This window comes from Myotis lucifugus, unplaced genomic scaffold (assembly GCF_000147115.1).
Source record: "Myotis lucifugus unplaced genomic scaffold, Myoluc2.0 scaffold_888, whole genome shotgun sequence".
Taxonomy (NCBI): domain Eukaryota; kingdom Metazoa; phylum Chordata; class Mammalia; order Chiroptera; family Vespertilionidae; genus Myotis; species Myotis lucifugus.
In genome coordinates, this window is record NW_005871936.1 from 132,499 (window position 1) to 146,147 (window position 13,649).

General features: G+C 50.4%; 1 pseudogene; it reads left to right on the forward strand.

Moving 5' to 3' along the window:
* Positions 1-2,952: 2,952 nt before the first annotated feature.
* LOC102422553 lies at positions 2,953-6,051 on the forward strand (annotated as a pseudogene).
* Positions 6,052-13,649: the final 7,598 nt, after the last annotated feature.

A 13,649-nucleotide genomic window follows, 5' to 3' on the forward strand; every position in this document is an offset into this window, starting at 1 on the left:
TAACTCACCACCTGCTCCCACCCTCTTAACCCAGGCCCAGGCAAGCCAATGTCCACAGACCTCAGCCAGGTCAGAGGAGAAATGAAGGGGACATGGGTCATATGGACAAATTATGTCCCTCCTGCAGCCCTGGGGGTCTATACCCTTTTCAAGCCCTGCTCCCACCTTCTCCTGCCTCCTCAGTGCCTGTGAGACCTGGGCTGCAGGTGCGTCAGAGTCTCTGGGATCCCCTCCCCCATGCGAGACCCAGGAGAGAGAGAGAGAGAGAGAGAGAGAGAGAGAGAGAGAGAGAGAGAGACTGAGCATAACAATTGGCCTCCAGACAGAAGCAATTGTCCCACCCTATTGGAAAACCTCTCAGCTTACCTGTGGACACTTGCCTGGACCTACTCCAGACTGAATCCAATCAGTCTGCCGGCAGAGGTGGGTCTCTGGAGGCTTAGAGTCTTTGCATGATCTAGTTAGTCAGAAACATCAGCTTGAGTCCCCCACCACAGACACCATAACTCCAAAGAACAGGAACAAGACAAGGATATCCGCTTTCACCACTTTTATTCAACATAGTACTGGAAATCCTAGCTACAGCAATCAGACAAGAAGAAGAGATAAAAGGCATCCAAATTGGAAAGGAGAAAATAAAAGTATCATTATTCACAGATGACATGACATAGAAATCCCTAAAGACTCCACTAGGAAACAACTAGACTTAATAAATGAATTTGGCAAGGTAGCAGGATATGAAATCAATATCCACAAATTGATGGCACCAATAATGAACTCCCAGTGAGAGAAACTTAACAGACAATCCCATTTACCATTGCAACAGAAAAATAAGATACCTAGGAATAAACTTGACCAAGGAGATAAAAGACCTGTACTTGGAAAACTATACAACATTTAAAAAAGAAATAGAGGAAGCTACAAACAAATGAAAGTGTATACCATATTCATGGATTGGAAGAATTAACATCATTACAATGTCTATAATACCCAAAGCAATCTACAGATTCAACACAATCTCTATTAAAATACCAATGGCATACTTCACAGAGCTAGAATATACTAAAAAAAATTTATATGGAACCATAAAAGACCTCAAATAGCTGCAGCAATCTTGAGAAGTAGGAGGGATCACAATACTAGATATAAAACTATACTACAAAGCCATTATAACCAAAACAGCCTGGTACTGGTACAAGAACAGGCATATAGACCAATGGATCAGAACAGTGACCCCAGAAATTGAGCCACACCATTACAGTCAATTAACATTTGAAAAAGGAGGCAAAAGTCTACAATGGAGTAAAGACAGTCTCTTCAACAAATGGTACTTGGAAACTGGACAGACACATGCAAAAAGATGAAAATAGACCACCAACATACACCATATACAAGACTAAACTAAAGGTGGGTAAAAGATGTAAATGTAAGGCATGAATCCATAAAAATCTTAGAAGAAAACATAGGCAGTAAAATCTCAGACATCTCTTGCCGGAGCCGGTTTGGCTCAGTGGATAGAGCGTCGGCCTGTGGACTGAAGGGTCCCAGGTTCCGGTCAAGGGCATGTACCTTGGTTGCGGGCACATCCCCAGTAGGAGATGTGCAGGAGGCAGCTGATCGATGTTTCTCTCCCATCGATGTTTCTAGCTCTCTATCTCTCTCCTTACTTGTTGGGGTCCAACCCCAGCAGGTCCAGGGATCCCCAAAGGTGTGGATGGAGTCGGCGAAGAAGGAATGACACGGAGACAGCGTTCAGTTGATCAGCAGCCTAGCCAGGATCTCTAGTCAGGAACTCCAGCCAGGTTCTATCCAGGTTCTCCAGCCAGGTTCTGTAGCCATGTTCTCTCGCTAAGTTCTCCATCCAGCTTCTCCAGGTTCTCCTGCCATGTTCTGTCTAGGTTCTCCAGCCAAGTTCTGTAGCCAGGTTCTGTCCAGGACCTTTTGCCATGTTCTCTCGCTAGGTTCTGTCTCTAGGTTCTGTCTCTAGGTTCTGTCTCCTGTTGTCTTGTTACATCTGTATTTATACCAGTTGATTTTAATCCTGTCAATTTCTATTCCAAAGGTTAGGGTGTTTCTTATCTCCATTCCAGGGAGTAAAGATTATGTAGCTTAAGCGTGATTGTTCTTAGTTAAAGTGATTAACTACCCACCTGGCACTTAGTTAAGGGGTTTTATTCCCTCCCTAACTTCAGGGAAAAATTCCTACCTGGGGAAACAACCTTTCTCGGAGAGGTGACCTTGGTTAAAACACATAGCGCCAAGAAGGGGAGCAAACATAAGAACAGTATGTCATATACACCAGGTCCCTTGAAACATATGCCGTGCAGATGTTTCTTCTCTGCAGCGACTGTGTCAAGCAGCAAGGATGGACCGGCTCCCGGCAATGTGCAGGAGGCAGCTGATCGATGTTTCTCTCTCATCGATGTTTCTAGCTCTCTATCTCTCTCCTTCCTCTCTGTAAAAAATCAATAAAATATATTTTTTAAAAATCTCAGACATCTCACATAGCAATATGTTTATGGATACATCTCCTAGGGCAAAGGAAACTAAGGAGAAACTAAACAAATGGGACTACCTCAGAATAAAAAGCTTCTGCACAGCAAAAGAAACCACGATCAAATTGAAAAGGGAACCCACCGAATGAGAACATATTTGCCAATGATACATCTGATAAGGAGTTAATTTCCAAAACATATAAAGTACTCATACAACTCAATAAAAAAGAAGACAAACAATCCAATTAAAAAATGGAAAGAAGGCTTGAATAGACCTTTCTCCAAAGAGGACATACAAATGGCCAAGAGACACATGAAAAAAATGCTTCTGAACATCCTGCTCATGGGTACACCAGGGGTTGGAAAAACCACATGAGGCAAAGAACTTGCTTTGAGATCAGGACTGAAATACATTAACATGGGTGATTTAGCTGGAGAAGTCTCATCACTGGATATCATGGAGTCTGGCAAGATGGCTTCTCCCAAGAGCATGCTGGAAGATGCACAGATGATGGCACAAACCCGGAAGGATATGGGGATTACAGAATAGGAGCCCAGAGTTATAAATCAGATGATGGAGTTTGCCTTCTGATATGTGACCACAATTCTAGATGATGCAAACATGTATTCAAGCAATGCCAAGAAAGCTACTGTTGTTGCAGATGATGTGCGATTGGCAATCCAGTGTCTGCTGACCAGTCTTTTAGCTCTCTGCCCCCAAGAGAGTTTTTGTTAGATACTGGTGGCCTGGTGCACGAAATTCATGCACATTAAAAGGGAATTAATTAGCGGAAATATTTTAATATTGCTATTTGCCCTTTCTCTATAACAGAAGTGTGAGAGAGTAAAGGAAATTAGTAAAATGTATATGAAAATAATATATAAATTTATTAATAAATAAACAGTAACAAAAGGATATAACAACAGAGGCATGATATAAAAACAACAAAAACATGAGATAAAACAACAAAACCATGATATAAAAATAACAGTGATGCAAACAATGACTGATAAAGTGATTAAACTTATTCTAGTATCTCCCTGTACACCACATTAAGAGTGAAAACACTTTCAGAGTACTTGACTAATTTCCCTTGTGATGAAGTATTTAGAAGTTTAACTTTAACATCACATGCTCTTCAAACTCGAGAGAAAGCAACATATAACTGACCATGTGGGAAAATGGGTTCAGGTAGGAATATTCCTACTCTGTCTAGGATTTGTCCTTGTGATTTATTAATAGTCATCACAAATGCTGGCATCACGGGAAACTGTCGTTGAATCAATTTAAATGGGAGGCCAGTGTCAGATGGGGACAAATTAATTCTTGGAATCAGAACAACCTCTCTCTCTGCAGATCCTGTTGCCTAACCGGCTTCAATAATGTTGTCTAGCCTGCGGACTGAAGGGTCCCAGGTTCGATTCCGGTCAAGGGCATGTACCTTGGTTGCGGGGCACATCCCCAGTAGGGGGTGTGCAGGAGGCAGCTGATCGATGTTTCTCTCTCATCGATGTTTCTAACTCTCTATCCCTCACCCTTCCTCTCTGTAAAAAATCAATAAAATGTATTTAAAAAAATAATAATAATGTTAGGTCGTAATCTTTTGATAATAAATCTGGTACCATTACAAAGACCCCATTTACTATTAAGATTTCTCAATAACATGATGATTGCGCCCACTTTCAATTTTAATTTGTGACACGGCATTCCTGAAGGAGTAATACTACTTAGAAATACTATGGGAAAATTTTCCTTTTCAGCATCATCTGTGGAATCAATGGAATCATCATTCAAATATGTGTGAAAATCTCCATCGAGTATACCCAAAATTTCTTCATTTAATTTTTGAACTTGTTCATTTTTTGGACAAAGAATTGCATGTTTAGATATATTTTTAATATTATCTATAGATACAGTATTTCCAAAGGTAGCTTCAATAATAGATCCATTACAAATTATTTCACAGGAAATTTCAATAATATCCGTTCCTAAATGAAAACTGCTATCAAGTTTGCCATCTCCAAGTTTTACTAAACATTCACTATAAGCAGAATCCTCTGATCTCATATTTGTTGTAAGAGACAACTTTCTGAAACATCCCCAAACAGTGTAGCACTTTAAACTCATTTGTACTGTGGCCAATCACATAGCATGCGGTAGAATACTAAGACATTGTCAAAAATCCCCTCCAAGAAGGAGAATTTTCCCACCAAATACACATTCAAATTTATAATTTCTCTTAGTTATCTGTCTATGGCATTTATAACATGACTGGATGCCATGGTGCATTCATCAATAATGAGAAGTTGGGCCTTTATAATAGTTTTAGCAACTTCACTGTTTATATTGAGTCTAGAAATTGAAGTTTCATTTAGTGGAATGGGTAATTTATATTGGGAATGAAAGGCCCTTCCACCGAGAAGTAAATTTGCAGCAATTCCTGTAGACGCTGTGGGTACAACAGTACCACCATGACCTCTAATATAATGTATTAAACTTTATACAGATATGCAGGTGAATAGGATTCCTAGCTGGCAGGCCCCTGAGAGCAAGCTGGCCACCTGTAGATTCCGTGAGGAATGAGGCTCCCTCCTCCCTCCTGTCAGGGTCTGGGGTGCAGGTGAATGGGGTTCCTGGCTGGCAGGTCACTGACAGCAAGCTATCCAACAGCAGATTCTGTGAGGAATGGGGCTGCCTCCTCCCTACTGTCAGGGTCTGGTTTGAAGGCCGGCCACGCCCCCTGTTGGGCCAGAACCAGAGTTCTACCACAAGTGGCCTCCTCCTCAGCAACCCAGGACTGAGTGCTGCTGGGCGCTCCTGGTGCTCTGAGGGTGGGTTCTTCCCTCAGGCCTAGCAGGAAACAGCTCTGGGAGGATGCAGCCCTTGGCAAGGCGACCCAGGACTCAGTGCATCCACGCTCTGAGGGCCAGTTCCTGCCTGAAACCTCGACCTCGCTGGAAACAGCTGGGGGAGGGCGCAGCTGTTGCCAAGACAACTCCTGCAGGACTGACTTCCTTCCGGTTGGTGGAGCCTCGGCTGTGACGCATTACATCTAAGGTTTTTATATAAATAGATTGCAAGGCAAGAAAACCAAACCCCATTGCCATTGATCAAGCCATATTCAGGTCCTAGAATGCCACCTCATAGCTATTGCTTGACTTCTCCAAACTATAGGCTTACATCTTTATAAAAGACAAACAAACAAAAAGCTTCTACTTCTGCAGGAAGAATAACAGTTCCATGATTAAGTGTTGGTTTAGTTATTAGCAGACCAAGTACTTCCACACTTGGCACACCAACCCCACAAACCATGTCAGTTTCAACTGAAGTAGGGACTCCAATGTCCCTCACAGGGCAAAGGTTTACACTTCATGGTCCCCAGCTGTAAAAGCATCAATTCCTGCAACATCAGCAGTTCAGAATGTTCTGATTAATCCATCATGGATTGGGTCCACACACATTCTTATTACCCCTGACATGGTGTCACCACAAAATACTGCCAGTGAATCAACAGACACATTGAAAAGAAAACGTGAAGATGATGATGATGACTAGGATACTTTGTAATGTAGACTTGAGGCATGTAACATGTGCACTTGATTTTGAATCCACTGTACTGAGAGTCAACACGCATGCTCGATGTTCTCAAGTTGTGTTTTAGAATACTTAGTATTAAATCAGTAAATATAGTTAGCATAGTTTTTAAAAATATATATTTTATTGATTTTTTAAAGAGAGGAAGGGAGTGGGATAGAGACTTAGAAACATCGATGAGAGAGAAACATCGACCAGCTGCCTCCTGCACACTCCCTACTGGGTATGTGCCCGCAACCAAGGTATATGCCCTTGACTGGAATTGAACCTGGGACCCTTGAGTTTGCAGGCCAATGTTCTATCCACTGAGCCAAACCGGTTAGTGCAGTTAGCATAGTTTTTTAATTGAAATGTATTTTCTTTAAGAGAAGGCATAATGGTTTCCCATCAGCCTTAAGGTGAAAGAAATAAAGTTGTCATTTATTTAAAAATAAAAAGAAATGCAAACACTGTTAACCAAGATTTGATTTTAACTAAATTAACAGGGATTATATTATTTCAGTGTTATTTTTAAAAAAAATATATTTTATTGATTGTTTACAGAGAGGAAGGGAGAGGGATAGAGAGTCAGAAACATCCATGAGAGAGAAACATCGATCAGCACACGCCCCACTGGGGATGTGCCCGCAACCACGGTACATGCCCTTGACTGGAATCGAACCTGGGACCTTTCAGTTCGCAGGCTGACTATCCACTGAGCCAAACCGGTTAGGGCTCAGTGTTATTTTTAAAAATTCAAAATTCTCTTTGTCTTTCACTCTCTAATAAGTAAATATCCCATATCTAAATAAGTAAATTTTTAAAGCTCTGTGTGTCTCTCTCTCACTCTCTAATAAGTAAATATCTCATATCTACATAGGTAAACATCCCGACAAGGTAAATATCCCAGAGCTACAACTCTAGTCTACATATCTAACCCCAAGACTCACTGCCCTTGAACCTTGTTCAGAGAGTGACTAGCAAGTGATCACGCCACCTGGGTTCTGTCGTCTTGAGGTGTGACATTCTGTAGCAGCTGTAGTTGCCCCTAAGTTACCCTCCAGGCATGACCGGTGGGCATTCACTCTTCCTCTCAGTGACTGGTGAATGCATGCATTTACTAGACCTGTTTAGCATAAGCTTAAAACTGCAGAAATGCCTAGAGAAAACTCCTCTGTGAAGTTAAACTTTCATACCTACTTCATTTTCATTGTACAGATGAGTCTACAGAAATAAAGAGGAGGAAACGCACTTGGTGGATTTGTGAACGTATGCATTCAGAAAACCTGTTTAGTATGAAATGGCATTTTGGCTTTAACACTCACCCCCTTGCCTGCATAAGTCCCATAGCTTGCTAAGGGTCTGTGCAGCTCAGAGGGGCTGGACTCAGTGACCAGGGACACGGAGATGAGACCCAGGTCATTTATGCCCAAGAGAAATTGGCTAACTGTCCACCTTCAACCCATCTCCCCTTCATGACATAGGGACACCAGCCCCGAACCAAAACCACGGACAGGGCCAGCCCCTCTGAAGTCTTCAAACTCCAGGACTATAGAGGCAGCTTGGAGAATTGACTGGAAAAGTAGGAGTGGGAGCTCAAGACTCAGAAAAAGTCAGGGGGATGGTGGGGGAGGTGTGGTTCCCAGGGCCAGGAAGGAATAAGATGATCCCCGGGAAATGGCTGGCGATTAGCGGGACTCCTTTGCCAGAACATAATACTGGGTTCCCTTAACCACAGCACCAAAGCAGTGAGGCCACTGAGGACTTCCAGCACCCAGGAGAAGCATCCAGTGCAGTGGCTACTCAAGCAAAAGACAAAGCAATGATTTTGCCTCCACCCTCAAACCCATACCCTAAGACTTCATACCTGAGCGCAGGGTGAGGAAGAGTCGCTGGCAGAACCCTTAGGGTGGGAGCCGTGGGTGGTGCCTGCCTACCAGGTATTAAAGGCGACACACCCAGGCATGAGGGCAAGAGCCTCAAGCAAGGAGGGCCCAGCAGCATCCAGGATGCAGGAACCCGGGTTTCCCACCAGTGAGTCTGGGCCCACCGTGAGGGCTTGGGGTACGGAGGTGGGATCCTGGGGCTGGAAATGGAGGCTCCTGGGCATTCAGACCAGGGCCAGCTTCTCTGGGAGGCTTGGTGGGTTTTGGGGATGGAATGACACCGTCGGGGTGAGGGCGGGGAGGGGAAGCCCACCCGGGGCACCAGCCTGGGTGAGTTTGAGGGCCCCGCCGTGCCTGGCTGTGGGCCCCGAAAGAAGAACGCAGGCGCTGTTCCGGCCCCTTTCGGAGATGTGAACACCCCGGCCTACGGAAGTCGGTAGCCGGGGTGAACACACGCCGGGTCAGTGCCTCTGCGCCACATGCCACGCTCCCAGGCATCAGCAGGGTCGCGCTGCCCAGAGCTGCTACCTGCTCACAAGGGTGTGTAGTGGCCCAGGCCTGGTGGGCTGTGGACAGTCCTTGGAGCTCCTCTGCCCCCTTTTTCCGCTCTGCCAGGCTCCGGGCTGTCCCCAAGCTCACAGAGGAAGAGGACACAGTGGCGGAGCACGGTGTTCAGCGCACAGCAGCTGCGGGTCCTGAGGGAGTTCTTTGAGGGGAAACCCTATGGGACCTATGAGGAACGCGAGACCCTGGCGGCCAGGCTGACGCTGCAGGAGCACCAAGTGCAGGTACGGTCCCCACGCCCACCCCAACCCCGGCACTCACCCCACTCCCTTTCACTGCCCGCTGCCCTCCGTCCAACCCATGCCCTCTCCAGAGCCTACCCCAACCACAGGCCGATAGTTGGGTCTTAGGGCGGAGGGAGAGGATGAGGCTGGCCCTTCTTCCTTGGGCCTCATCAGCCCTGGGCGCAGGTGGGTGCGCCCAGCTTCTCCCCTCTTACACTTGCTCCCTGTCCCTTCTCTCCCCAAGTGTGGCTCAAAAACCGCAGGGCCTAAGACCACAGGCTGCAGCGGCTGCGCAGACAGCAAGGCCAGGGAGCCCACGCTGAGCCCCAGGTACCCGAAGTCTGGGCCCCTCAGCCTGGGCCTGCACCTGCGCCTGCACCTGCGGGCCCTGCGTCTCAGGAGGACCCTGTGCCACCGCCGGCTCTGTGATCCCAGCGGGTCCTGTACTCCCCGCCCGCTTTGTGCTCCCCACCGGCCCTGTGCTACCCGCCGCCCCCCTGCATCACCTGGGACCGGATTTCTGCAGCCTCCCTCCGCATAGGCCCTTGCAAGTCTTCCCAGCAGCAGATCCCAGCGCCTCCAACTACAGCCAGGCCTCCTGGGACCCGGCACAAGGCGTCCAGGGCACGGTCCCTGCTGCACCTGCTCCTGCTCCCGCTAGAGCTCCAGCTCAAGCTCCAACCCCAGCTCCATCCCAGGCGAAAGTTTCGCCTCAGGGCCCTGATGATTCCGGGAATTTCTCTCCAGACCCAGACCCTGATTTCACAGACGTGCTCTCACCCTATTGCTCCTCAGAGGAGCCCTTCTCCTCCCCCAGGCCCTGGTACGACTTTGTGGGTGACAGCCACATGGACCTCTTCCAGTGACTGGATCTCTGAGGGTGTGTGTCCCCGCCAAGTCCTTCAGATGCCGCGGGACCAGAGGGGACCCGGGTGTGCGCCCACGCGGGTGCGAGAAGCGCGGGTTAGTGCGTCTCCGCCGCCAGTTGCTCTTGTGCAGAGTCTGCGCACCTCTAAGCATCCGCCTTGGGGAGGTGGCCTGGGCTCTGCCCCCCAACCCCCTTTGGTGGCCACTGCGCATGCGCGTGGCGCCGGGCTGGGGCTGCTGAGTCCCCGGTCCAGGCTAAGCCCATTAGGGCGCACGCACCTGACCTCCCTGTGGGTTCACAGGGCTGGGACCGCAAGAGCTGCTGCTGCTCCTGCGGGATCCACAGGAGAGCTGCTGCCCAGAACCTTCCCAAGGACCCAGCCCAGCCTCCGCGCTCCTCCTGGCGGCGGGCTCTGGCGCCCATAGGACTGGGCGAGCTTTTCCAGTGTGCACATCTGTGACTCGCGGCTTCCTGGTGCTTTTCCCATCTCGTTCCCTGGACCCGGAGAAATCAGCCCCTTCTCGCGGCATCACTGGACACCAGGAGCACTCATCACGTGTTGGGACGGTTTATTTTATTTTATGTCATGTTATTATTTCTTTGCTCATGTCTCTGCATTCATTGGAATTGATGCTCTTTCTCGACAATGAACTCTTACAAACATCGGTCCCATTTGTATTTTTTTATCGGTAGAATTTCTGGATTTTAAGGACCATTTCAGTGCTTCTCCTTGCCTGTTACATATCTGTTTGATCTTTCCATCCGTGGCAAACAGATGCCCTCAAACCTAATGAATTTATTAATAAAAGTTAAAAATGACCTTGACCACGTGTTTCATTTTCAGATTGACATAAAACTCTCTAGAAGCCCTGTCCACTGTCTCTGCTTTCCCCACTGTAAACTGTCCTTGAATACATCTAGCAGTGATGGTGTGTGGTGTGAGGTAGGGCTTCAGCTTCGGGGTGGTTTGGGTTGTGTGTGTGTGTGTGTGTGTGTGTGTGTGTGTGTTTCCCTGGATTTTCAACCTCCAATGTAAGGAGAGGCTGTTCGTTTGTCCTAAGCCAGGGGTCCAGGGAACCACACCCCAAAAGTCTACAAGAGGTACACTAGAAACAAGAGAAAGGAATTCAAACATAGCACTACAGAAAGTCCTCAACATACAGGACAAGGGAGCAGAAAAATAAAAGAGGAACAGAAGATTCTAAAACAATCAGAAACCATAAAAATGCAAGCACGCATAACTGGAGATAATCTCTTCAAGTATAAATGGAGGACAAGATCCCATTGAAAGACAAACCGAGCCCGGCTGGTGTGGCTCAGTAGGTGAGAGGTCGTGTCATGCACGGGAAAGCTGAGGGCTCCATTCTGGGTCAAGGGATTCCTGGTCAAGGGCACATACCTGGTTGCACATACTAGGCTCTATCCCTGGCTCTGGTCAGGGTGCTTGTGGGAGGCAACCAATCCATGTTTCTCGCACATCATTCTCTCTCTCTCTCTCATCAAAAAATTACAAAATTTCTCTAAAACATTCTTTAAAAGTAAAGAAGCCCACATTTGCTCAACTACTGGTGTCCTACTCAGTCTTTGGCTGAGGGACCCGGACAGATATCACCAAGTCTGTCTCAGAAACCAGTCCGCACCCAAAGGCATGAAAGGCTCGGTTCCCCATCTCCTCCCCCAACCCCAAGCCTGGCCCCTCCCCTCAGCTTTGCCCATCCAATCGGCGGCACGTGACCCCGATTTTTTTTTACTTTGTTACACACCCTGTTTTTCTTTTAGACATCATGGAGAAGGGGGCCTCCAGTCACAATTCATAAACCAAGGAATTGGTTGGGTGATCCCTTGTGGACATCAGGGCCATCCACTGTCGTGCAGAACAACGTGCTCCCAGGAAGCAGAAATCGTGTCCAGTTAGGGGAGACCCCACCCTGACACGGGAAGAGGCGGTTCAGATGGCGAGCTGAATCTAGCAAGGAGATCTCACCGTTTGGTTTCCTTGGGCATTCCATCACGCAGGTCATCGTCTCTCACATGGATTCTAAGAAAAGCCCCCTCGGGAACAGCACACTACCGAGTCCTCTCGAGGGCAGGACCACGGCTGTCTGGCCACTGAGGTCTCCCAGGCCCTAGGACAGGCACCGGGTTCGGCAGCTGCGCCATCAAAGGACGAATCAATGATTGCGCCTCCCCGAGCGCCCCTGCAGCGCCCTCCCCGCCCCCGCCCCTCCCCCCACCGAACTCCAGCTCCTTAGGGAGACACACCTGCACAAGGGGCGGGGCCTGAGAGCAGGGCCGCCTAGAGCGGCTTAGGGAGGGACCAGTGGGTGGCGCGTGCCTACCAGGTATTTAAGGCGCCACTCGAAGGGCTGGTGGCCAGAGCTTCAAGCGCAGAGGGCCCAGGAGCATCCATGATGCAAGAACCCGGGTTTCTCAACGGTGAGTCTGGGCCCACCGTGAGGGCCTGGGGACCTGAGGTGGGATCCTGGGGCTGGGGCTGGAGGCTCCAGGAGGCTTCTCTGGGAGGCTTGGTGAGTTTGGGGGATGGAATGACACCGTCAGGGTGAGGGCGGGAGAGGGGAAGCCCACCCGGGGCTCCAGTATGGGTGAGTTTGAGGCCCCGCCATGCCTGGCTGTGGGCCCCGTAAGAAGCACGCAGCCGCTGTGCCCCGGGCCCCTTTCGGAGTTGGGGACACCCAGGCCCCAGAGGCCCGGTGTCCTGGGCGGGCAGGTGCCGAGTCAGGGCCGCTGCGCCCCAGGCCACACTCTCAGGCACCAGTGCGGGCCCAGGCCGGGTGGGCTGCGGACAGTCCTTGGAGCTCCTCTGACCTCGCTTTCCCTTTCCACCAGGCTCCCCGATGTCCCCAAGCGCAGGGCGGCGGCGGCGGCGACGCACGGTGTTCAGCGCACAACAGCTGCGGGTCCTGGAGGAATTCTTTGAGGGGAAACAATACCGGACCTATGAGGAACGCGAGACCCTGGCGGCCAGGCTGAAACTGCAGGAGCACCAAGTCCAGGTACGACCCAAACTCCGGCCATCACCCCACTCGCTCCCACTGCCCACTGCCCACCGTCCAACCCGTGCCCTCTCCGGAGCCCACCCCAACCCCGGGCCGATAGTTGGGTCTGGGGGCGGAGGGAGAGGGTGAGGCCGGCCCTTCTTACCTGAGCCTTCTCGGCCCTGGGCGCAGGCAGAGGCGCCCAGCTTCTCCCCTCTTACACTTGCTCCCTGTCCCTTCTCTCCCCAGGTGTGGCTCAAGAACCGCAGGGCCAAAGACCGCAGGCTGCAGCGACTGCGCACGCAGCAAGGCCAGGGAGGCCACGCTGCGCCCCAGGAACCCGGAGTCTGCGCCCCTCAGCACGCGCCCGCGTTCGCGCCCACGCCGGTTCCCGTGCCTGCACCTGCGGGCCTTCTGTCCCAGGAGGACCCTGTGCTCCCTCCGAGCCCAGTGCTCCCTGCCAGTCCTGTGCAGCCGGCCACACCTGAGCGCCCTGAGAGGCCAGTGTTCCCAGCCGGCCCTTTGCTCCCCCCAAGGCCCGTGCTCCCCACCGGCCCTGTGTTCGCTGGCGGCTCTGTGCTCCCGGCGGGTCGTGGGCTCCTCGCTGGCCCTGTGCTCCCCCCAGGTCCTTTGTTCCAAGCCGGTCCTGTGCCCCCTGCCGGCCCTGTGTTCCCAGCCGGTCCTGTGCCCCCCGCCGGCTATGTGTTTCCAGCCGTCCTGTGTTCCGCACCGGCCCTGTGTTCCCAGCCGGTCCTGTGTTCCCAGCCGGTCCTGTGCTCCCAGCCGGTCCTGTGTTCCCTGCCGGTCCTGTGCCCCCCGCCGGCCCTGTGTTCCCAGAAGGTCCTGTGCTCCCCGCCGGCCCTGTGTTCCCAGAAGGTCCTGTGCTCCCCGCCGGCCCTGTGTTCCCAGCTGGTCCTGTGCGCCCCGCCGGCCCTGTGTTCCCAGCTGGTCCTGTGCGCCCCGCCGGCCCTGTGTTTCCAGCTGGTCCTGTGCGCCCCGCCGGCCCTGTGTTTCCAGCTGGTCCTGTGCGCCCCGCCGGCCC